A 25,539-nucleotide genomic window follows, 5' to 3' on the forward strand; every position below is an offset into this window, starting at 1 on the left:
ATACCTCATCATGTTGTTGTAAGTATTGTAAGCCACCTGTAAGGGCTATGTCTGGAGCTTTACAAAGTGGAAGCTATTTATTATTATTTTTGTTAGTAGTATGATCATTATCATTAATATAATAATCCTACTGCCCCAGAATTCCAAGCAGAAAGCAGTGGTGGTTCAGTGGTAAAATTCGCACCTTCTATGCAGGAGACCTGGGTTCATTTCCTGGTCAAAACATCTCATATGCAACCATCACCTGTCAGTGGAGGCTTGCATGTTGCTGTGAGGCTGCACAGCTTTGGCCAGTGCTTCTAAACTAAGATGGACTAGGAGGAAAGGCCTGGTGATCTCCTTTGGAAAATAAGCCAGTGAAAACACTATGGATTACAGTGGTCCAGTCTGCAGCCCATCATGGAGATGATGTAGGATTGGTCGGCATTTTGTTTCATTGTGCGTGGGGTTGCCCTGAGTTTGGGGTTCAGATCAATGGCAGCTAACAACAACAACACATGATCATTATCATTATTATATCCTGCCCCCACCAAGATTCAAAGCCACAAAATGGTCAGCCCTGCACATTGAACCCACTGCCATCCTGAGCCTGGGCACACCCAGTCCCTGGTGGTGCAGAGACCCAGCCCAGTGCCTGCTTGTGTGCCTCCCCCTGCAGACTGGCCCGAGTATTAGGGCATCAAGATGGCAGCTGGGACTGCAGCCTTGAGCATGAGCTGGAGCTGTGCCCAGGGGTTGCTGCAAGGCTCGCAGCCATGGCTTAGCCTTGGACTGTGCACTTTAGGTCTGGAAAGAAGGAATGGTCTGGCAGCTGCTGCAACAGCTGGACACTTGGCATGGAGACGGGGAGGTGAGCATGGCAGGGAGATTTTCTGTTTCAGGGAAACTGTTGCATCTGATTCTGTATTTTACATCCTGGGGTAGACATGAGCAGAATGCCATTCCAGGTGGCCCCACTAGGGTACCAAAATGAAGCATTGCCATTCCTACCTGCTGTTTCCTCCATCAGCTCAGCATCCTCCAAGCTGCAGATAAACGTTTGTCGCTGGGGGGGGGGGGTGTACCTGGGTGAGAACAGGACTGTCCTAGCTGTGTTCTTGATTGATCTCTAAGGTCCCTTCAAACTTAACATTCTGCAGGGCTCTGAGCCCATAACTCAAGCAAGGAAGCTGCCATTTCGCAGAGCAGTGAGATCTCGACAGTAAATCTCGCCCATTTAAATCATGCTTCTGTTCCTATTCCGCTTGCTAATGCTCCTTCCATCCCTTGATTCCTCACAAGGCTCCTCAGAGGTGGGAATTATCCTCTCCTGTCTCATGGATAGCCCAGCAGGGGCTCAGAGAAGTGACTCTCATAGTATCACAGAGCATGCTGGTGGTGTATCCAGTATGTAAGCGCACATCTCCTGATTCCAGTTTGATGCTTGCTCTCTTTCTTTTTAATTTTTTATAACAGCTTTATGAGATGTAACTCACAAACTTTACAGTTCACTTACTTAAAATGTGCAATTCAGTGGTCTTTAGTCTATTCATAGATGTGTGCCACCATCACCACAGTCTATTTCAGAACATTTCATCCTTTCAAGAAGAAACCCCAGACCCTTTAGCTATAGCTCTTCCACAACCACATCCTATCCTCATAGTCCTAGGAACTACTACTCTGCTTCTGGTCTTTACAGAGTTCCCTGTTCTGGACATTTCATTTAAGTGGAATCACACATTATGTGTTTTCCTGTGATTGACTCTTTCACTCAGCATAATGTTTTCTGGTTCATCCATGTGGTAGTGTGTACCAGTGCTTCATTCTTTTTTATTGCCAAATTATATTCCATTGTATAGATATACCACATTTTGTTTATCCATTCCTCATTTGATGGGCATTTGAGTTATTTCTACCTTTTGACTGCTATGAATAATGCTGCTATTAACGTTCATGTACAAGTTCTCGTATGCATATCTTTGTTCACTTCTCTTGGGTATATACCTGGGAATGGAATTGCTAGGTCATATGGTAAGTCTATATTTAATTGTCTGAGGAACTGCCAGACTGTTTTCCAAAGTGGCGGCACCATTTTGCATCCTCACCAGCAGAGTTCCAATTTCTCCACATCCTCACAACAATTGATGGCCTCTTACACTCTCACCTGTGCTACCTCCTATTGAGCACTTACAGTCAAGCTAAGGGGCCCACAGGGAGGAGAGGATGACCTGAGACAGGGCTTGATTTAGGTCAAGTTAGGGACAAGTGAGTTTGGGGAAAATCTCTTCCAGAGAGCTCAGTCCCTAGCCATCCAGGAGTCATCCTGGTACCAAGCTTGAACAAAGACAAGAATGGTCTAGGAAGGCTTCTCAAGAGGCAGGACTTGCAGAGGGGTATGTTTCAGACAGGCAGAGAAGAGTGGGAGGACTTGGCAGGCTGGGAGCATGGGAAGGAACAAAGTCTCAAAAAAAAAAAAAATAAAACCTCACTGCTCTCGAGTCGATTCGACTCATAGCGACCCCTCCTTGGATTTCCAAGGCAATATCTCTACGGAAGTAGACTGCCCAATCTTTCTTCTGAGGAGTGGTTGGTGATTCAAACCTACCAGCCTTCTGGTTAGCAGTCAAGTGCCTTAGGCACTATGTCACCAGAGTTCCAAAGGTCTAGAGGTGAGAATTTCCTGGGCCTGTTTGGGTAGTGAGTGGGGGTAGCTCAGGTTGTTGGTATTGGAGAGAACTAGGAAAAGTATCCAAAAAGGAAGGTTGGGGACAAATTTGGGACCAAGTAATTTATATAATATTCTGTAGGCAGTGAGGAGTCACAGAAGGTTTTTTCAACCAGTGGTACGTTAAGACAATATGATGAGAGATTGATTCAAAGGGGGCAAGCCCAAGGCAGGAAGATTAGTGTCAGTGATCAAGCCCACCAGCTGGTGTGAATCCAGGCCTGACCACTGTGCATGTGTGCTCAGGGAAAGGGGCAGGGAAGGTGCAGTGGGGCCAGGACAGAGAGTACAGATGCAGAAGGCAGAAGCCGACAGCTCCAGGGGAAATGAAGAGTGAGGGAGGAGGGAGATGGGTGAGTAAAAGATGTTACAGTTTTGAACCTTTGTGTCTAGAAGAACAGGAATATGACTGATGGCAATAGGAGATCTACTTGGGGCTGGGAGACCAATTTTAAGGGAAAGTTACTTATTTTTGAGTCTGTAGTATAGATGATGTAAGTAAAATACTGCACTCACAGAGTAAATGCTCAAGAATGTGTGGTTGTTGTATTTGTTGTTCTAAAGACAGGCTATGTTTGAGCTTGTGGGAATTCCCCATTGTTGATAAAATTCTTTGTGGCAGCCTTTTGTCTTCCAAGGAACCACCAAGCATTTGGCTTTGCACAAGTTTCCACCTCCTGAAGACCTCCCTTGAGTCTGGGCCACTCAGATTGCAGGATGCCTAGGAGGAGAGGCAGGAATGAAAGGGAATAAACATTTATTGAGCAACTACCATGAGCCAGAGTCTGCACCAAGTCCCTGGCCTTGTATTTGTTCCTTCTAACTCTATAAACCCAAGGTGGAGATGTCTCCACTGTCCACGTTTTGGAGAGAAGGTGAAACACTCATGCTGGGTCTCTCACCCGGCAATTAGGGGCTGAGCCAGCCACAAACCCAGGCCTGTCCGACCCTTCTCACTCAGACACACCACTTTCCCACTCAAGAGTCCTTTCTGCATTTTTTCCCTCACATTTTATTTCTTCTGTTCCCCACCATCCAGTACAAATGACACACAAGGAATCCAAGTCAGCCCCTGAGTAATCCAGGGAAGGCAGAGGGGACTGCAGGGCAGCGAATTTACTTTAGAAAGGGCTTTGGAGCTAGGGAAATGGCTGCCAACTCAACCTTGAGCCTGCCCCTGCCAGGAAAGCTCAGGAGCACCCTTGTCCCCCCACCTCTCCCCCTCCCCTGGGTCTCCAGAGTGGAAGTAATCCACCCCAAGGACACACAGCTGGGCAGAAAAAACAATGTCCCTACTTTCCAGATCACTGCGGCTCCTCTGACAGAGGACAGTGCGTGGAGATGGCACAGACGGTGCTGGGGGAGAGGGGGAGGCAAAGGGACTTGGGATGGGGCAGTAGTTGGTCACTTGTGGGGGTGGGCAGAAGTCCCCAGGCAGGGTTGGATGGCAGGGGTGCCCTGCTGGGCTGCTTCTGGCTGGTGGTGCCTGTAAGCCAGCACCTCTCTGCATTTGTGCATATGCCCACTGGACTGGAAGACTCCTCCATGCAGGCACAACATGAGGGCACCCACCACAATGACACGAGGTCACCTGTGCTGCCCTGAGGGAAAGTCACAGAGGAAAGAGGTGTGAGCAGAGGTGGTCAAGAGAGGCTCCTTAGGTCTCTCATGCTCCATCCCCCCGGACTCTGCTCCATTTTCCAACCTGTCCCCCACCTCCATATTGTCTTTCTTCTTTCCACATTGCTCTCTCTCAAGATCCTTCTTCCCTTTTGTTTTCTACTAATCAGGGTGGTTCTTCTCTTCCCTTCTCCCTTCTCTTTTTCCATTTGCCCTTCTGCTCCCACTCTCCTCTCTGCCTTTGCTTTTATGTGAACATTGGCCTCTTCTTGAGTGTTATCAGCTGTGCCCTCCTGTGAAACAAAAGGCTGCAATGGTACAAATGTCCTCCCACCCGTTCCCTTTCTCATCTTACCCTCAGGTCTCTGGAGTCTCAAGCTGCCCTCTGACCCTGAGAAACACTCTCCTAGGAAGGCAGGAAAGGACAAGGGCAGGCTCACTGATCAGTTTGCTACCCCTGTAGCCTGGCCCTTGAATTTGGGTTGCCAAGGGATCTGAGACCTGAGTGAGTTCACCATACTCAAACCATCCCCCAGCATCCCAACACTGCCCACCTCGTTTGTTAACCCAAATCAATTCAAGTGTTGGCTAAGCACCTACTGGACCCCAGCCCTTCATGGGAAGCAGCATAAGGGTACAAGGATGGGAAGTGTTTAGGGGTCCTTCATTTCCAACTCTTTGTCTTTGCTTTCCTGCCCACTCAACCTTCTTCAAAACCTAACTCCTTTCTCACTCCTCTCACGTTCCTCTTGCTTACCAAAGCCCACTGACATTGAGTTGATTCCAGCTCATAGAAACCCTATATGAGTAGAACTGCCTGTGGGAGTTATGTCTCAACTTGACTGGGCCTGGTTTTGAGTGGCTGGGCAGCTGGATAGAGTTATTCCCCATGATGACGTTGGTAATCAACTCCATAGTGGGATCTACTGGAGCGGCTAAGTAGCTGTCTTAGAGATGTGGTCTGCTTCTAGTATATAAGGAGAAGTTTGTTTTTTTGTTTTTTTTTTTTTTTTAATTTTATTGTGCTTTGGTTGCAAATTTACAGAGCAAAATTTGTTTTGCATTCAGCAGTTTGTGTACATTTGATTTCACGCCCCAATTACCATCCCCAACCATAACAAACTCTCTTTCCCCTCCCCTCCCTGTGACTACCCCTTCCCTGTGTCTTTCTTAACTATGCACTTCTTTCTGTCCAACTTTCCCTCTGTGTGGATGCTGCTCCTCTGGTGCTCCATAGCCAATTGCTCTAAGGGGTGCATCTCCCTAGAGTAGGTGGGTGCATCACTCTGGGGTAGGTGTTGTGCATGTAGGTCTTCTATTGTTGGGCTGAGAGCCAATCCATGGATGTGAATCCAGTTCTAGGCCCAGAGGGTAACCCGGGGCCATAGTCTTGAGGGTTCCACCAGACTCTATCTGACCAATAATTCTGGTCATTTTTGTGTTTTTTGAATCTTTTTCCACATTTTTTCTCCCACTCTATCCAGGATCTCCAGTTTTAACCCCTTTCTGAGTAGTTGGCATTTGTAGCCAGGCACCATCTAGTTCTTCTGGTCTCAGAGTCCATCATATCCTTGGACTAATTATTTCCAGATGCCTTTAATTTTCTTCACTCTTCTTTGCTTCAGATGAGAGGAGACCAATAGTTGAATCTTAGATGGCCGCTCGAAAGCTTTTAAGACCACAGTTACAACTCAGTAAAGTAGGTTGTAGAACAAGATTTTTATGTGCTATGTTGTGCCAATTGAGCTTGGTGTCCCTATAAGGAGAAGTTTTGAGAGAGATCTCAGCAGCTGTTTGGCATGTTGGGACCCTGCATGTAGCCTAGTCTTTATTCAGCAGCCAGCCATGCCCTGCTGATCTTGGGACTTTTTCTGGACTTGAATTAGTGGCCTGCTGTGTTGTTTGATAATCTTGGAACTGTGCCATTTTATTTGTCAACCTTGGGCTTGTTAGCCTCAGCAGCCAGCAACTGCCTGAGTGAAGAGACACCTCTAGCTCCAGTGGGCCAGTAGCAAGAGGCAGAGCTGAAGCCCAAGGTTGAGGGGCTTTCACCCAGCCCCTAGAGCTGGCACTTTGAACTAGACTTCTAGCCTTCTAAATTGTAAGAGAATAAACTCCTGTTTGTTAAAGCCATCCATTTGTAGTATTTTCTGTTAGGGCAGCATGAAGTAACTCAAAAACTGCCCCATAATGCTAATGCTGAAATTTTTACAGAAACGGTTTACCACTTCTTTCTCCTGCAGAGTGACTAGTGGGTTTGAACCATTAAGCTTTCAGTTAGCAATCAAGTGCTTAAACACTTTCACCCAGCCCCTAGATCTGGCACTTTGAACTCGGACTTCTAGCCAGTGCTTCTTTCCCCTTGCTTGGGACTCCTTAATAGTTTTAAATTTTATTTTAGCAAGTCCTTATGTGCCAAACCCTACTCGAAATTCTTTATAACACATGTAACCCTCTAGCAATTCCATAAGGTAGATAAATCATTGTATCCATTGCACAGACGAGCAAACTGAAGCTTGCAGCTTGGAGGTGGCAGATCCAAGGTTTAGATTCTGGCAGTCTGGCGCCAGACTGTCATACCACTGCTTCTCATCACATTGGCCCAAATTCTGTATGTGTTGCCTGGTTACTGCTTGCTCTTCCTGCACTTGTTTTTGTTTTCTCTACCAGGACATAGCAAATATTTCCTGAAGTCCTGATAGCATAGCACATCTTGTGTAGTAGGTGCTGTCTCAGAAGAGGTAGATGGAAAGGTCCCTGTTCTTGAAGAAAGAGAACCCCACACTTACCCTCACACACATCCTTCCCCACAAACACACAAATAGTTGTTAGTTATCATCGGATCTACTCTGATCCATGTCAGCCCCATGTGTGTAGAGTAGAACTGCTCCATAAAGTTTCTAAGGCTGTGAGCTTTTGGGAGAAGATCTCTAAGCCTATCTTCTGAGGAGCCTAGAGGTGGGTTCAAACAGTCAGCCTTTAGACTAGTAGTCACTTGTGCCACCCTTTTAAATGCAAATATTCTTAGACAGTTAATACCAGTGGTATGCTTGGAAATGTTTAATAACCAACTCTCAGGAAAGGAAATTCCTATTTGTAGCATTTGATATTTCCAGGTACTCCTGTGAGATGTCCTCAGGTCTATGTCCACTCACAGTCATCCCATGTGGCAGAGTAGAACTGCCCCTAGGGTTTTCTTGGCTGTAGTCTTTGAGGAAGCAGATCACCAGGTCTTTCTCCACAGAGACACTGGCTTGGTTCAAACCACCACTAACCTTTTGGTTAGCAGCCGAGCGTTTAACCGTTGTGCCACCATACTCCTACCATGGTCAGTTGCAAACTACCAACATGATGCCACTTAATGCAGAGTTGCAAAGAGACACACAACTGACTCTAGTGAGCTGGTCGGAGCCAGCTTAGCACACACAATCTATTAACACTTTGGAAGGTGCACATAGTAGGAACTAAATAAAGAAATATAAAGTAAGAAATAGCTGGCAGCTACCTGGGAGCCAGAGAGCTCTGGTGGCATAATGGTTAAGTCTTCAAAAGGTGACATAGGAGATAGGGAGGAGAAGGAACCTGGCAGAACCCACCCAAAGTCTTCTTCCCTCTCAGACTCCTCTTTCCTCATCACACAGTCTCGATAGGGCTCCAACTTGATAGAAAACACTTCCCTGGGATTCTAGACTTTTCCAGAGATGGTAGCAACTTTCCTTTCCCAAAATCAGACCAGGCTACAGCCACAGAGACTGCACTTTTCTAACAAGATATTAGGCTTTATGGTCTGACAGAGGATTTTTTTTCCCCTGATTTTGAATATATTTAAATGAAGTCTTCCAAGATTTAAAAATTAAATCCTGGTTATACATTTAATGAAATGCCTTTATTCAAAAGAATAAAACTATTTTATATGTGAAAAAAGCTATAAAGATTCAGCTAACCATATAGTAGCTAATACCATATTTGAAAATAGAAAGCACTCAAGTTATTAGGACTTGTTAATATTGGGTACTGGGTACACCATGTTGGTTATATAATTCCCTATGCTTTCTTGTGCATTGGCAATATTTCATAATAACAAAACAATAAATGACTCAAGAAATCAATATGCTTTGGCTCTCCTAATTTCAGTCACAATTCTTCCTGGAATTTCTCCCCTCACCCCCTTTAATCCCAATGAGGAGGGAAAAATCGTCAGCAGTTGCCCTGAGTCCACAGATAAAGAAGTGCTGAGGGTGTACTTAGGAGGAACCCCAGTAAAGCCCCTTTCTCTCCCTGGGTATCATCCATCAAATGGGGGAGGGTGTTTCCAGGGCTTCTGAGGATCTTTGACGGTGGTCTTTTGAGGGCCCTGTTGGATACAGCCCAGCTATCCCCAAACTTCTTTCTCTGGGCCAGGCCAGCCCTGCACACCTCTGTGGACAACGTTTTCCTTCCTCTATCCAATAAAGACCACCACTGTGGTGAGCTCTCTCAAAACATGTTTTAAATTTTATTTAGAAACTGTGAGCCCGAAGACTCAGTGACCTGGGATATTCCATGAAGGGGAGCATGGTCTTCACAGCCAGGCCCCAACTGTGATTCTGAGGCAGCCCTGTGGGGTCTGGGATGGAATGTAAGCTGTTTGCAGTGGGTCTAATGTGTGAGGGTAGACTAGCTCTTGTCCCCAACAGCTCTCCTCCTGGCCTGCCCTGGTTGAGTCCCTCAGCCTTTGATCTCAAGGGTAAATTGTGGAGCACATTTCCTTTTCCAGTGTTAAAGCCAAAGGGGTGCCCCTCTTTGGCTCTTCCTGTTACAAAAAATCATCTGTAGAAGGACGGTTTCCAGCCCAGAGGTTGAAACGGAGGCTGCATGGCTGAGAGGACTCCCAGCCTCCCCCTCAGCTTCTCTGTGACAGCTACAAATAGGCTCTTGAACGTATTTAATAAACCCCGGGAAGGAGTTGTGGCCGCTTCGCTTCTGCTGGGGAAAGTGATGGATGTCTTCAGTGGGAGAGAGGAAAGAAAACTTTGTAAATGGTCTCAATTTAGGAGAGCAAAGTGGTCAGGCGGGAGCTTTTTGGGTGTCAGCACATACACATGTGCATGCATGTGGGCACATAGCATCTTTCTGACCCTAGCTTGAGCTGGAAATGCCTGTCTGGGAGTAGCTAGGACATGCTTCCTGGTGTGGACCCAGGCCAGTCTCACTCTTTGGGAAAGCAAAAGCATTAACCATTTGCCCCACCCAGAGACTCCTTTGAGATTCTCAAATACTCCCTTATTTCCTGAAAGAAGTCTTTGAATCTTGTGCTTAGAGCATTGCAAGACTTGGCGTGGAGAATAGGAATGGCTGTGATGGTGTTCTCTCAACAGAGAAGCAGCAAAGGAGTTGAGGGTTCAGATGGACTCAGATGTCCTTGAGCACAGGACTTACCCATGGGCTCTATGTAAGGAGCTGTAACCCACAGAGTGAGTAGAGAATTGGTAGACAAAGTAAGATGTCCAGCCAGGCTCTACCTCACATTAGTTTCATATGTTTGGGGAGTCCCTTCATGCCTCTACCTCAGGCAGGCTGATAAGTAGCATTTCAGTTCTGCCATGTGCCAACCTCATAACTGTGGGTGAGTCTTATTTCTTCAATCTTCTTTCTTCATTTGTGGTATGCAAACCATGCTGGCCCACTCATGCCACAGGGTGACAGTAAAGATGAATAGATGAGGAATGTGGGGGCACTTTGTCAACCTGGTCATGGGTGACCAGTGTGAACACTGCCAGGGATGATGTTGGTGAGCTGATGGCTGCCCAGACATTATTTCTATGGTAGGCATGTTACCAAAGCCCTTCCCTTCAGCAAACGATGGTCTGGTCAGTGCATGAGGCACAGGCTGGTCTACCCACTTCGCCTCAGACTGTCCAGCCCTAAATTGGGTGGGATCTGTCTTTAGAAAATGATTTGACAGCTCACCTTAGATGAGCTATGGAAAATGAACAAAAGGCATACAGAGAAGAATTCTCCACCCTCTAGTAAAATAAAATAAAAGGTAAATTTGCAGAAGAATTTCTTATAGGGAAGGGCTGAATTTTCCTTCTGGACATAAATCTCAAAGCATAGGGGCCTAGTACAAAAGGCTTAAGACTATTGGGATGGGGTGGGCGTGGGAAATGTACTTCCCCACCACATACACATACAAACACACAATTATATAATAGTACATATACAGGCACTTTGGTTTTCATCACGTATTCAGTATAGTTCTGACATCCATAAATTGAGCTAAACCCTCTCAGAAGCTATTTATATTTTCACCTTGTCCCACCTCTTGGGGTTAGATGTTCCACAAGTTGACAAGGGTTTGTGTGAAGTTGCACATCTTTCTAGATCTTAAACTAGGCCCATAAATGCTTCAAAGGGAACTACATGGAAACAAGCAGGCATAAAGGGAGCATGTGGTGGTTAAATTCAGACTCAGAACTAGGTAACAAGTGCATGAGAGGAGAAGCTTGAAATCTCTGTAGGGTGAGGGTTAAAGGTTATAGTGGAGAGCTCAGTTCAGGCAAATCAAAGGAGTGTCATGTTTCTGGGGAAGATGATTAAGGACAACTGTCCTAGCTTTTCCTACTGTTATTCCATGAGGGCTTCTTGGAGTAGGCAACATTCTCAAAGCTGCCTGAATACAGGTTAACTCTGGCAATGAGAACAGTAAGGGTACTTGAGGCAAAGGTTCAGAGGTGGAAGGGAGGTGATGGAATCCAAGAGCAGGATGGACATCCTCAAGGGCTGTTCCTCAACCCCTCCACTCTGATGTCTTCCTCTTAGCAGCAGCAGCAGCAGCAGCAAGATCTTGGACCATGGCAATCCACTGACCCAAGAAAGAAGCTGAATGACAGAGGCCAGTCTAGGCCACTGCAGCCAGGCTCATGGAGACGGCTCTCCTGAGCACTCCTGGAGATCCACAGCCCTCCCACATCTCTGAGTAATTCTTTTCCAAGCCATCACCTGGCTCCCTGATGCCTCTTATCTTCCAGTAACTACCTGTGTGACTTTGCCAAACTCATGGCCCACCTGGCATCTTGACAAAACCCAAAACCAAAACCCACTGCCATCCAATAAATTCTGACTCATAGAATCAAACTTCCCCATAGGGTTTCCAATGCTGTAAATCTTTATGAAAGCAGACGGACTCATCTTTCTCCCACAGAGCAGTGGTGGGTTTGAACCACTGACCTTTTGGTTCGCAGCCAAATGCTTTAACCACTATACAACCAGAGCTTCTTGGCATCTTGGTAGGGGGGCCTAATTGTTCCCAGTCTCCCTCTCCATACTGTGCCACAGTGGCTTGTGAGGGCAAGGCTTATGCACAAGCTGGTATAGAGTGCAGCTTTTTACAGATAATTCCAGAGCCTGAACAAGACAAAAGAGGAGAGCAGGTGTGAGAAGGTGAGGACAAGGAGCAGCTCAGAACCAGACAAACAGAGATACTTACTTCATAGGGGTGCTGGGAATATTACAAAGGTAATGCATTCAAAGGAGTTAGAACAGGGTCTGGCATAATAACATATGATCCAGCAATCACACTACTAGGTATATATACTAGAGAAATAAGAGCCATGACCTAAACAGATATATGCACACCCATGGTCATTGCACCATTATCCACAATAGCAAAACGATGGAAATAACCTAAGTGCCAATCAACAGATAAGTGGATAAGCAAACTATGTTACATCCACACAATGGAATACTATGCAATGTTAAAGAATAATGATGAATCAGTGAAACACCTCATAACAAGGATGAACCTAGAGGACATTATGTTGTGTAAAATTAGTCAATCACAAAAGGAGAAATATTGTATGAGACCACTACTACCAAAAGTCAAGAAAAGGTTTGCACACAGAAAGAAACATTTTCTGAAGGTTACCAAGGGTGAGAGGGGAGGAGAGAGGAAGTCAGTAGCTAGAGGATAGACACATATTAACTTGGGTGAAGGGAAAGGCAATATACAGTAAGGGGGAGGTCAGCACAAAATGATCAAGGCAAAGGACACTGGGAGGAGCATTAAGGTAAATACTGTTACATACACCATCCTGCAATAACAGTAATAACAGTCTACGAGTAGATACATAGATAGACACACAGCTTAACAGGAGTGGGAAGGCCAATGGGACTGCAACCGTGAATATTTATATATGTTTGACAGAGGATCTGTCTGCATATGTGTTTACATATGCTGAAAATATATCCATGAGTGTAGTAGAGCATAGAGGGAGAAAGTTATGAAAACTTCTTAGTTGTAACCAAATACCTTGAGAGAATGAGTCACTGGGCCTGAAGGCTCAGGACCATAGTCCCAGGGAACATCAAAATCAATTGGCATAACAGTCCACAAAGACAATGTTCTACATTCTACTTTGGTGAGGAGCAACTAGGGTCTTAAAAGCTTACAAGCTGCCATCTAAGGGGTAACTGTTTGTCTCTCCCCATCTGGAGCAAAGAAGAGTGAAGAAAATCAAAGCCTTATGAAAACAGTTAGTCCAGAGAATGAGTGGACCACGTGAACCACAGCCTCCACGACCCTGAGACCAGAAAAACTGGATGGTGTCTGGCTATCGCTGCCAACCACTCTGAAAGGGATTACCCTAGGAGGTCATGGACAGAGTGGGAGAAAAATGTGGGACAAAACTCAAAATCATACAAAAAGACCAGTCTTACTTGTCTGGTAGAAACTGGTCAAGCTCTCGAGACTACTGCCCTTAGACACCCCTCAGGACTGAAACTAAACTCACCCCTGTGGCTCAACTTCCAGCCAAACCATAGACAGGTCTCTGTGGTGAACAATCACACCATGGAGTTATGCACTCTTTAGCACAACCAGTCATACAATATCCAAAAGGCAGCATTTGCCCAGGAATAAGTCTCAGAAGGTAGAAAGGGATAGGAAAGAAGGTTGAAGGAAGGAAGTGGGAAGAGTGCTGTTACATTGTGGGGATTGCAATGAATGTCACAGAACAAAATGTGTATGAATTGTTGAACAGAAAACCAATTTGCACTGCAAACCTTAAATCACAATAAAAAGGTTTTTTTTAAAAAAAAAAAGTGGAAAATGAATGACTACTGGGAGTGTCCAGCCCCAAAGAAGTCACCTGGCCTCGGGCATGTGACCCACTAAAGCAGGTTTTCTGTAAGTCACCAAGCTTAACTGTTAACTGTTTTGTTTTCTGCCATTCAGGGCTATGAGATCTGAGCTTTCTTCTGTTGTAGTTATTAACTGCCATTGAGTCAGCCCCTGACTCATGCTGACCCTGTGCACCAAGGAATGAAATACTGGCCAGTCCTGAGCCACCTCCATGATCAGTTGTGACTTAGACTGTTGTGATTCATAGTGTTTTCATTGGCTAATTTTGGGAAGTAGATGATCAGGCCTTTTTCCGAAGTCTGCATGGTCTAGGAGCACTGGTGAAATCATTCAGCATCACAGCAACGCACAAGCCTCCACTGACGAATGGTTAGTGGCTGCGTATGAGGTGTACTGGCCAGGATCGAACAGGAGCTCCCACATGGAGGATGAGGCTTCTACCACTGAACCATCACGGCCCCTGGCTTTCTCCATATGGGGGAGGGAGTGGGATTTCAGGGCCTCTGGTAAGCGTGGAAAAGGAGAAATACAGACTGAAAATAACCATTTAGTGAGTGCCTAGCATTGCTAAGGACAGTGCTAGATGCTCTAAGTATATCTTTTTTAATTTTTTCCACTTTTAAAAATCACTTTTCATATTTAAACTAAGAAAAATTTCAAATACACTCAAAAGTGGCGAGGTTGGTTATGCAATGAACCATCACTCAGTTTTATCCACTGTCAAGATTTTGTCATATTTACTTCATCTATTCCATCTCACTCTGGTATTTTTTTTTTTTTTTTTTTTTGCTTGATTATTTAAAACCAAAACCAGACAGCATGTTATTTCATATGTCAGTAGCCATCTCTACAACATATGGACATTTTCTTACCCAACCGTAACACCAGTATCAACTTAACAAAATGAACAATAATGACTTGGTATTATCTAATACCTGGTCTGCATTCAGATTTCCCCAATTTAATGTATTGCCCTTAATCCTTAGAACCTCCCTGGGAAGTCAGAATTGGTATTCCCATTTCACTACCCAGTTCAGTGAGGTTAAGTAGCATGCCCAGGCCTCACCCTGCTGAGGGAGGACTGTGCCCACCTGCTCTCCCCAGTGCCAGGGTAAGGATGGGATGGCCTGAAAAGTAGTAGTAAGTGCTCAGTTAATAGCAGGAGGAAGCAGGGGAGGGCACAAGTCAGTTGGTGCCTCCCACTTATACATGCTTGGGCTGGGCCTGGCCCACACCATTTGGCCCTATGTGATAACCATTTTAAGACCATGGATCTGCTTAGTTAGCAACACTGTGGGATCCAGAAGTATGCTAGCAGCTCTGAATTACAACTGGAGCCTAAGTTGTGGTCTCTGCTCTTTAGGACCTTCCAATCAGTGGGGTTGTGAGTGGGGGAGAGTAACGGTCAGTGCTAAGTGGGAGGTAGAGATGAATGCAGTGGGAGTTCAGAGAAGGGAGGTGTCACCAGGGACTGGGGAGTAGGGAAAGGTGCTGGGGAGAAGCAGGGTGGTATAGCAGAAAGAGCACTGGCCTGGTGGCCTGAGACACAGGTAAAATGGACTCAATAATATCTCTGTGCAGCACTTTAGTTCTGTGGGGAAGGTGGGCTTTGAGTGAGCCTTCAAATGGGATGTAGGGTTGGTTGTGAGGTTACGCTGTACCCTCAGCCTCAGTTCCCACCATGTTCTAGGGCAGGAATCAGCAACTAGTGATGCTGCTGTTATTGGTCCTCAGCTTTAGCATCTTCTCTTTCCTCTGAGTCTGCCTTCCTCTTCTGAGTCAGGCCCTTCTTATCTGGGAGTTTAGGGAGGTTCTAATCTGTTACTCCAGAGATGATGCTGACCCAATACCCTCCCTGCCCTTCTTAGGCAATTAAAAAGCATCCACAGCCAATCCTCAGTGGCCCAGTCACATGGGGAGGCTGCTGCAGTCACATGACAGCTCTGTGTGGAAGCAGAGTGTCTGTCTGCTCAGTGGGGCTGGATGTGTGTGTACGTGAGGCACTAGGGAAGTCATTATATCCTCATCTTGGATGCAGAAAACTAACCATAAGAGGCATTCTCACACTAATGTGATCGCAGAGGATGCTGAAATCAGACTTGAAAGATAAAGAGCTAAGACTGGGGCAGCCCACTCCCCAGCAGCCCCTGCGGCCTTCAGAGTAATCACTGTCCATTGTTAGGGAAGAAGGTGGCATTTGACAGTCTGCATTGCAAGGGATCCCTGCCTGGAACCCTTGGGTCAACTAGTCCCCAGTCCTCACATTGGATCTGACCTGGCATAGTTGGTGGAGTAGCAGGGGAATTGAGACATCTTTGCCCCTATTGGAGACATGCACTGGAATGTTCTAACCTGGCCTGCAACAAAATGCAATGTGTGTATTCCCCTCTATTTAAAAAAAAAAAAAAAAAAAAAACAGGAGGGGGAGAGATAGGATAAATAAGCTTTTAACAAGCTTTAATGGTCATGTGCCTGACTTTTGTGTTATTGTGGTTGAAGCCAGAATACAGATGTATGTGCTCATGGATGCACATATGCATGTGCATGCGTGCGCGCGTGCACACACACACACACACACACACACGGCAGGAAAAAAAATTCCCATCTTGCTTCTATTCCCTGACACATCTAGTGAGTCACAGCTCTACGCTTAGCATAGAGGAAATTGATGATGGAGAAGAAACTAAAACAAAGACCCTGCAAGGGAAAGAGAAGGAGCAAGTCTGGCTTATATGGGGAGCAGTGAGGAGGCCAGTGAGGGGTGGAGGGTAGACACAGGAAATGTATCTGTAGTCATCCATGATGACAGAAGAGGATAGAAGCCTGAGTCATGGAGGAGGTGAGGAAAAGTGATCAGTTAAAGGGGTATTTTGAAGATAGAACCAATAGGATTTTCTAAGGGATTAGATGCAGCTGTGAAATTCCATTTATTAGAAATATCTAGGCAAATCTATAGCAACAGCAAGTAGATTAGTGGTTGACTGGGATCCAAGAGAACTAAAGGATATGATGTCAAACATGGTACCCAAGTTTTTGGCTTGAGGAACAGGAAAGTGTATGAATGGACTAGAACCCACAGACTGATTTTGAGTTCTGACTTTGGCACTTGTCCTGTATGATTAGAGCAAGTCATTGAAAGAAACTTGGGATAAATAAGAGCAATAATCCTTCTCCTGCCTCCTTCCCCAGAGTTTTCTAAGTTAAACAAGATAATGTGTGTCAGAATTCTCTATCAACATGTTGTTATCATGGTAACCATAATAGCAGCAAGTTGCCCAACAATTGGATGGGCTGCCTTAGCAGGGAAGGAGCTCTTCCTCCAGATGGTATTCAAGCGCAGGCAGGGGACCACATGGGCTTTCCTAAGCTTTGTGCATGGGATGGAGAGTAAGTCCACATGACCTCAGTGGCCACTTGCCACACTAGAATTCTAGGATTCCAGGAAATAGGTATAAACACTCAGTGGACTGAGATGGAGGTTTACATGTGTGAGTGGGAGACATTAGGACAGAGAGAGCCATGGCCACAGCCCAGATATTGAGGTTTGAGCAGTGGTCTGGCTGAGTGTTGGAGGATCCTAACAGCAGATGAGATATGACCACTGCATCTGACAACCCCAAGTACTAGAATGCCATTCCATCCCTCCACCCACCCAAATCAGAGCACCCTAGTGAGTCTGCTCACTTCTCCATGAGAAAACATTCCTGGCCTGCTGACAAATCCTTTCTGTAGTGAGGTAGGTCACCCTGCATAGAACCCAAATCTGACTCCCCATAATGTTTACCGGCTTCTTTGGGGTCTTCCCCTGGAGCCATCCAGAGTACATCCAGTCCCTACCCACTCACTGGGGCAGCCCAGCAGACATTTAAAGAGAGACATTGAGAGAGATTGAAAGCACTCTTGCTGAACTAATAACCCCTGCCCCTGAGCCCTACCCCAGGGCATGAAGAGTAAATCCCCTCACCCGTTCTGGCAAACTCCACAGAATGGGCTCTGCTTTGTCTGGAGGTGTTTGAAAGAGGGCCTTGAACAGAATCCAGCTCCCAGCTGTGGTTCAGCTGTGCAGGGAACGCAGAGCCATTATCTCTCTGTCTGAAGATTATTTTTCCATTAGTGCAACCACACTGCACTGGCTTTTTGTGGGAAGCCATCTCTCAACCATGGGCCTACCAAAATCTCTAATTGTTCACATGTAAACTGTCGCTTCCACTGCCACTTTTCCCTGATGGTTTTGATATCTGCCTGCTTGTATCTCATTTTCTCTCTGGTTCATTCTTTTATTTTAAAAATATGTTTTGAGAAAAGAGCAGTCTTACTGGACAGATAGAGACTGATGGAACCCCCAAGACTTGGCTCTTAGTCACCTTGAAGCTTGGAACTGAATTCACCCCCCATGATTCAACTTTTAGCCGAAAAATAGACAGACCTATAAGATGAATAATAACACCAGGAAGGTATACATTCCTTAGAACAATCAACCATAAGAGGTGAAAGGGCAGCATTTGCCCAGGGATAAAGCACAGAAAGCAAGAAAGATAGGAAAGAAAAATGAATGAAAATGGTAACCACAGGGGGGAAGTGAGAAGAGTGCTGTTACATTGTACAGACTGCATTCAATGTCAAGACATAAAATGTATATGAACAGTTGAATGGAAAACCAGTTTGCTCTGTGAACTTTCACTGACTCCCCATAATGTTTACCGGCTTCTTTGGGGTCTTCCCCTGGAGCCATCCAGAGCACATCCAGTCCCTACCCAAAATCACAGTAAAAAGTTGTTTTTTTTTTTAAAAATGTGTATTGAACACCTACTGTGTGCAGTGACATTGGGGACAACATAACGCACAAGGCCTCATCCTTGCTTTTCAGAGCTCCCAGTTTCAAGGGAAGGTTCCAGCCCTTACACAGGAGGTTATGATGCTCTGAGATAAATGCAGTGATTGCTGTGAACACATGGAAGCCACTAACAGGCTGAGAGTTGATGGGTGAATAGGAATCAGCCTGGCAAAGTAAGTAAGTAGGAATGTGGGGGGGGGGTTCCTTGTCAGGGATCAGCATTGCAAAGGCCAGGAACAAGAGACAGCATGGCTCCATGAGCTATGGCACAGTTAATTGGAGAAATGAGCACTGATGTGCTCATATGAGACAAAGACATGGCAGCCAGCTTCTGTAAAGATATACAGTTGTGGAAACCCTATGGGTCAGTTCTACTCTGTTCTACAGGGTCTCTATGAATTGGAATTGTCTCAACAGCAATGATTCTGGTTTTGGGGTTTCATGTGCTCATGGTACATGATGCATTTTATCTGTGGCTCTGGAAGTAGTTCCTCTATCTTGTCTACAAATAAAATAACAATATAAATCAATTATAATTGCTTCCACATCCATCTAAGGTGCAACTATTGGTCTATCCCTGCCCAGAGCAAAGAAGAGTGAAAAAATCAAAGATGCACAGAAATAATAATGTACCATGAGAACTCCAGACTCCATGACCCTGAGACCAGAAGGACTAGATGGTGCCTGGCTACCGCTGCTGACTGCTCTGAAAATGATCACAAGAGGAGGTTCCAGATAGAGTGGGAGAGAAATGTGGAACAAAACTCAAAATCATAAAATTAAAAAAAAAGACCAGGCTTACTGGATAGATAGAGACTGGTAGAACCCCCGAGACACCCTTCAGGCATGGCTCAACTTTCAGGCAAACAGTAGACTGGCCTATAAGGTGAACAATAGCACCAGGGAAGTATACATGCTCCTTAGAACAATCAACCACATGAAACCCAAAGGGCAGCGTTTGCCCAGAGATGGATCTCAGAAGACAGGAAGGGATAGGAAAGAAGGATGAATGGAAACAGTCAACACAGGGAAGAAGAGAGAAGAGTGCTATTCCATTGTGGAGATTGCAATCAATATCATGAAACAAAATGTATATAAACCATTGAATGGAAAACCAATTTGCTCTGTGAACTTCCATCCAAATCACAATAAAAAGTTAAAAATAATAATAATAATAATAATAGCTTGCTTTTATTTACTGTCTACTATTTAGATACTAGGGAGCTCTGGTGGCACAGTGCCTAAGGCATTTGACTGCTAACCAGAAGGTTGGTGGTTCAAACCCACCAGTCACTATGAGTCAGAATCGACTCAATGACAGAGGTTTAGAAGGCCCTGGGTGGCATGAACAGTTAAAAGCTGGGCTACTAACAGAAGGTTGGTGGTTTGAACCAGCCCAGAGAAAGACCTGGTCATCTTCTGAAAAGTCACACTCATGAAACCCTGTGGCATACAGTTCTACTCTGAAACACATGGAGGCTACATGAGTTGGAATGGACTCAACAGCAACTACTGGTTTTTGTTCGTCTGTTTTTGGTATCAGGTTCTATACTAGGTTCTTTTCATATCCAAATTTCAGTCCTTACAACAACCCTGCAAAGAAGAATAAACAATTTATATTTTACAATTTAGAAAGCTGAAGCTCAGAGAAATTCAGGAATTTTTAATTTCACACAGCTAATAAGTGGTGAGGGAGCTCTGGTAGCATAGTGGCTAAGGCACTTGACTGCTAACCAGAAGGCTGGCGGTTCAAACCCACCAGCCACTCCTCGGAAGGAAGGTTGGGCAATCCTACTTCCGTCCGACTCGACGGCACATAACAACAACAACAACAACAATAAGTGGTGAAACTGGTTCTAAAGCCAGATTTCTTGCCAGCAAGGCTTTGAGTAGGGAGTGTGAGGAGTTCCAACCCATCTAGGGGAGATGCCGCTGCCTACTGTCTTCCTCAGGGAGTGCAGGAAGTGGTGCCTGCCCAGGGCACGGGCCTCCGATTCTGCCTAGGATGGAGCCACAGGAAGCCAGTTACTTAGCTGCAGTGGGAGGCAGGTGTAGGGACAATTTCTATGACAAATAAGTCTTGTTACTGTGTTTGTACATGCTGAGTTACTGGGTCCCAGGTGCTGGTTTTTACTAATCCCAATACATTGGGAATGGTTTAATAGGATTTTTTTTCCTTTTAATTAAAATATGATAATGAAACTTGCTGCTTCACTCTTAAAAAGAATGCTTGAAAATATCCACCTACTCCCCAAATGTTCTGTCCAGGAGAAACATGGATGTAATTTTTATTCACTGGCTCCATAATGCAGATAAAGGGCTCAGTTTTTCATCATTCCAGTACAATGATCCCATCATTGCCACATTAACCTTTTTCCCATTCCTAATCCTCTGTCACCTGCCAGGGCAAAGCCCCTGGCTTCAGGGAGCAGGGTGGGGTGACAAGGGTGGCTGGTTGTGATTTGGTCACGTGAAGAAGAAAAATTCCCAAGCCCCGTGCATCTGAATGCAGTCTGGTTGGACACTCTTTGGAAGGGTTATGTATGAAAGCGGTAAAGGAAGGGCTCGGGGGTAGGGGTGTGGAATACACAGAACTGTTTTTTAACCATCAAACAAGTTATTTAAGTTAGGGAGTCTGCATGGTGCAAAAGGTTAACATGCTTAGCCTGGCAAAGTAGGTAGGTAGGTAGGGATATGGGGGTGAAAATCGTGTGCTTAGTCAGGAAACAGCATATGCAAAGGCTGAGAACAAGAGCAAGCATGACCACACCACATTCAGCTGCTAAAGAAGGTTTAGCAACTCAAGTCCACTCAGAGGTCCCTCAGAAGAAAGGTCTGGCAATCTACTTCTGAAATAGCAGCCATGGAAAACCTTATGGAGCACAGCTCTACCCTGGCATACATGGAGTTGCCATGAGTCAGTCAATTTGACTGCAGCTAGTTTGGAGCTTTAAATATGCCCCTGTTCTGCAGCTGTAAATGACCATGATTTTAACCCAGTTTTGGTCAAAGCAGTATTTCCCAGCCAGCATCATGATTTTGCTACATCATACGCCCCACTTCTGCATATCACAAAGGTTAATTCCCCCTTTTCCTATTTCTTCCCTTTTCTCGTGAATTCTTTCTCCTCCCCCCAGTTCCATGTCCTTTGCTTTTTTTTTTTTTTTTTTTGCTTCCCATCTCTTCTTTTTTTTGGTCCTTCCAATCTCCCCTTTCCTTCCCCATTCCTCACTCTCTTTCTCTCTCTTCCTCCCCCACAAAAGTGATTCTGAAGCTCATCCCTCCTCCTCTTCTGAGCCCCGAGTGCATCCTGGGAAATGGAGAAATGACAAGTGAGTCACTGGAAAACTGGAAATAAAAAAAAAAAAAAGAGAGAGAAAAAAACATTAGGAAGTTCTGCATTTAAAGCCGTAAAACCCAACCACTGGCACCACATTCCTTGGATGTCTGTGAGTCTGGCACTGTGGAAAGACCACTCAAAGCTTGCTGAATTCCTGACCAGCCAGGGATGAAATGGTAGCACTGAATTTGCACGGAAAGAATGGACAAACAGAGCCAGGCCTTCTCTCCCCTTGCCTACCTCCTCCCCTTCCCTTCCTCCTCCCCATTCTGCTCATCAAACCGAATGTGATTGTGTGCTGCCGCAGAACATGAAAGAGCAGAGAATTGCTTAAGAAAAAAAATATTGGGGTTATGCGTCTGAGAGCAGCCTTAGCCCCCTGTAACCTCAGGGGCCGTGCATCCATTTTTAATCATCCCCCAAAAGAGTGATTTGTTTACTCTTGAACAGGGTAACAGGGACTCGGCAGGTAGCAGGCACGGCAGTGCCAACAGAAGGAGAGGGTTTATGGCTTGGCCACACTTGCTCCTTGTGCCTAGTCCACAGCACAGCATCAGGGACAAAATCCTATTTCAAGGTCCATTTATTGCCAGAGGCCTTGGCTCTTGAGAGGCAGCAGACTTTATTTCCCCCTGGGACCAAGAAAAGAGAAGCCCTAGTTTGTGACTAGATGAGGCTCAGGACCAACCAGGCCCTAATCTATACACCATGAAGGCAGCCTGGAGTGTGGCAGGTGGGCCACCTTGAAGCTTGGGGCCCAGAGTCATGGGTGTGTTGTATGAGGGTGGGGGGATGGTAATGGCAGAAGCACAGAGGATTTGCCAGTGGATGTAGCTTTGGAGTCCTGCTGCTCAGCTGCTGCCACCAGAGCATAATCACTAATTCCAGGCAGCACTGACTCCAGCCTCACAGGAGGGCCCTGAGCAACTTGAATTACAACCGCAGGCCCATGGCATCTTGCATTTGTTGCCTTTTCCTGACTTTCTAAAGCCTCATATAGAAGCTGAAGGGGGCTTTAAAGATGGCTTGTTTGCCAAGCCAAGAAGAGGAGGCCAGCTGCGGTCTGATGCCATACTGTGCATGGAGGCTCAGAGGCATGTAGTGATACACCAAAGGTCACACAGCTAGTGTCAGAATCCAGCCCAGAGTCCAGGTCTCCCTGATTTCCATTGGCCCTCTTTTTGCTCAGCACGGAATAACCTCTTGAACTCCAAGATTCCAACGCACAAAGAACACAGCACCCCATCCATGTTCTCCTACATTTTCATGAAACCTCCCAAGAGAGCTAGTATTTTTCCCCAGTTCTTGCTACCCCCATTATTGACTTTGTTCCTATCTGCCCTGTATCAGGATTCTCTGGGTATTCCCTAATAGACTGTGATTTCTTCAAGGCAAGTGTAAAGGTTTATTCTCCATGTAGTGCTTAGCGTGGTGCCCAATACATGTTGTTTGTTGTTATGTGCCGTCGAGTCGGACCTGACTCATAGCGACCCCTCCTTGGGTTTCTGAGGCAGTATCACTACAGAAGTAGATTGCCCAACCTTCCTTCCGAGGAGTGGCTGGTGGGTGTGAACCGCCAGCCTCTGGTTAGCAGTCAAGTACCTTAGGCACTATGCTACCAGAGCTCCTAATACATAAAAGATTATTAATACGTATTCATTGACATTGAGGCTATGGGTAGAACATACAGTTAAGTGCTTGGCTGGCAGTTCAAGATGACCCAACAGTGCCTCAGAAGAAGGGCCTGGAGATCTACTTCCAAGAGGTCATAGCCATTGAAAACCCTATGGAGCAGTTCCACTCTGACACACATGAGGTCACCATGAGTCAGAGTTGACTTGAGAACAACTGGCTTGGTTTTGTTGTTGTTGTTGACATGGAGTCTGAATCTGCCCCATTGCTTCCCCTCCATTCATGCCCATGGTGCCACTCCAGAGGACAGGGTCACGGCCAACATCAACCCATGCCAAAGTGTCTGACCCTCCCTCTTACCACAGGGCCTCGCTTAGCAATCATAGGTGTCTGGAGGACACGAAGGATTGGTGCTGTTGATCAGTGGTGACTCTGCCCTCCACCTCACCCACCAACAGAAGTTGGTTTGCTGTGTTGAATTTTGAAGAGACAAGTGTCTTTCCCCCACCCTTCAATCCCAAGGAGGGATTTGCACTTTGATTATTTTTGAAAACAGGTTTGTGTAAAATTTGATTTGAGAAAACATTCTTCTCCCACATGCTGAAGGATTGAGGGCCTGTAATCCCTCTCAAATCGCCCAGACGAGCTTGGTATTGCAATGTCGGTATCGGAGCTAACAAAGGGGGATTAGCGAGGAAAATTCTGCGTGAAAACCTGCCACACACTGAAGGCTTTCAGTGTAAAGCAGATAAGATAGGTACAGCCAAGCCATTTTTAACCCAGTTTTTAAAGCACTCAGAGCCCTCCTTCTGCGCTGACAGGGAGCAAGGGCCAGATTTAGTCGTGTCTGTCTCGTCCCTGCTCCTCAGCCCTCTCAGCTCGGGGATGTGTTTTTAAAAGGAGAGGAAGAATCTCCTTCACTGAAGGGCAAAGAGTCCGGGCTGGCCTAGGTACCTGGGCAGGAAGGCATAACCTCTGGTTTCCCACAGGCCAAAATAGACACACACTGTTTCCAGCTGCCCCCCACCTTCATGATAGAGAGTTGTCACCCCAAATTCCAGAAAATAGAGAGAGCTTGTTTTATGTTTGTCTTTCCAAATCAGAAGGCTGAAGGACAAGATGACATTGACATTGTCCAAGGGTGGGAAGGACACTTAGAACTCACCTGGCCCAACTTTGCCCTGAGTAGCCGTGGAGCCTAATGGTTAGGAGCCCAGATTTGGAGTCACCAGTCTCTTTGTGAATTTAGGCGAGCTAACTCTTGTAAGCCTGTTTCCTTTTCTTTAATAAGTAGTGTCCACCTCATGCTTTCTTGGGAGAGTTAAATGAGATAATACAGATAGAACACTTTTCACAGTGCCTACCACATACCACTCCTGACAAGGCAACCTTAGGAGCTCTGGTAGCATAGTGCCTAAGGCATTTGACAGCTAACCAGAAGGCTGGCGGTTCAAACCCACCAGCCCCTCATTGGAAGGAAGTTTGGGCACTCTACTTCCCTAGTGATACTGCCTCGGCAACCCAAGGAGGGGGTTGCTATGAGTCGGGGCCGACTCGATGGTACACAATAACAATAACAACAAACCACAATACCAGGAAAAAAAACAGCTACCCCTGAGTCAGCTCTGACTCCTGGCCACCCCACATGTGTCAGAGTGAACGGGCTTCATGGGGTTTTCATTGGCTGATTTTTTGGAAGTAGATTACCAAGCCTTTCTTTTGAACCTGGGCGGTTTTGAGTCTGGGCGGACTCAAACCTCCAACATTTCTGTTAGCAGCTGAGCATATCACTGTTTGTACCACCCATAATAAATGCTTAATAAGTAGAAGTTATGGTTGTTATGAATGGACTGTTACTACCATTGGATATGGAGAAATTAAAGTCCTTCAAGGGAAAGTGATCCACACAAGCCTGAATTTTTTGAATAGGAAAATTTCTAGACTCACTCTCCTCAATAAACCCCTTTTAGAGCTGACCAAACATTGGGACCATACCATAAAATTCAATGCAAGACTTGGCCATACTCCTTGGCCATACACCTTATAAACACTCCTGTTTTTGATAAGGTTGGCTGGTGGCGTCCCAGCGTCCCAGAACTTAGCCCTTTGACAGTCTGCTCCACCCCAGTATGCAGAGGCCAGTCTGGTAAGGGCCTGGAAGCTCATCAGACAAAGAACAATTTAGAAGACTTCAAGAAAACCCAGTACCCAAAACTGGAGATCCATTTGCAGAAAAATGAAACAAGATATGTACCTCACACCACACACAAAAACAAACTCCAGATGGA

At 45.7% G+C, this 25,539-nt stretch overlaps 1 protein-coding gene across 1 annotated transcript in view; it reads left to right on the forward strand.

Moving 5' to 3' along the window:
* DSCAML1 (DS cell adhesion molecule like 1) overlaps positions 1-25,539 on the forward strand; it is a 518,667-nt gene that overhangs the window by 241,499 nt on the left and 251,629 nt on the right. The window lies entirely within an intron of this gene.

Source organism: Orycteropus afer, unplaced genomic scaffold, assembly GCF_000298275.1.
Source record: "Orycteropus afer afer isolate SDZICR_OR568_19922 unplaced genomic scaffold, OryAfe1.0 scaffold00036, whole genome shotgun sequence".
Lineage (NCBI taxonomy): Eukaryota > Metazoa > Chordata > Mammalia > Tubulidentata > Orycteropodidae > Orycteropus > Orycteropus afer.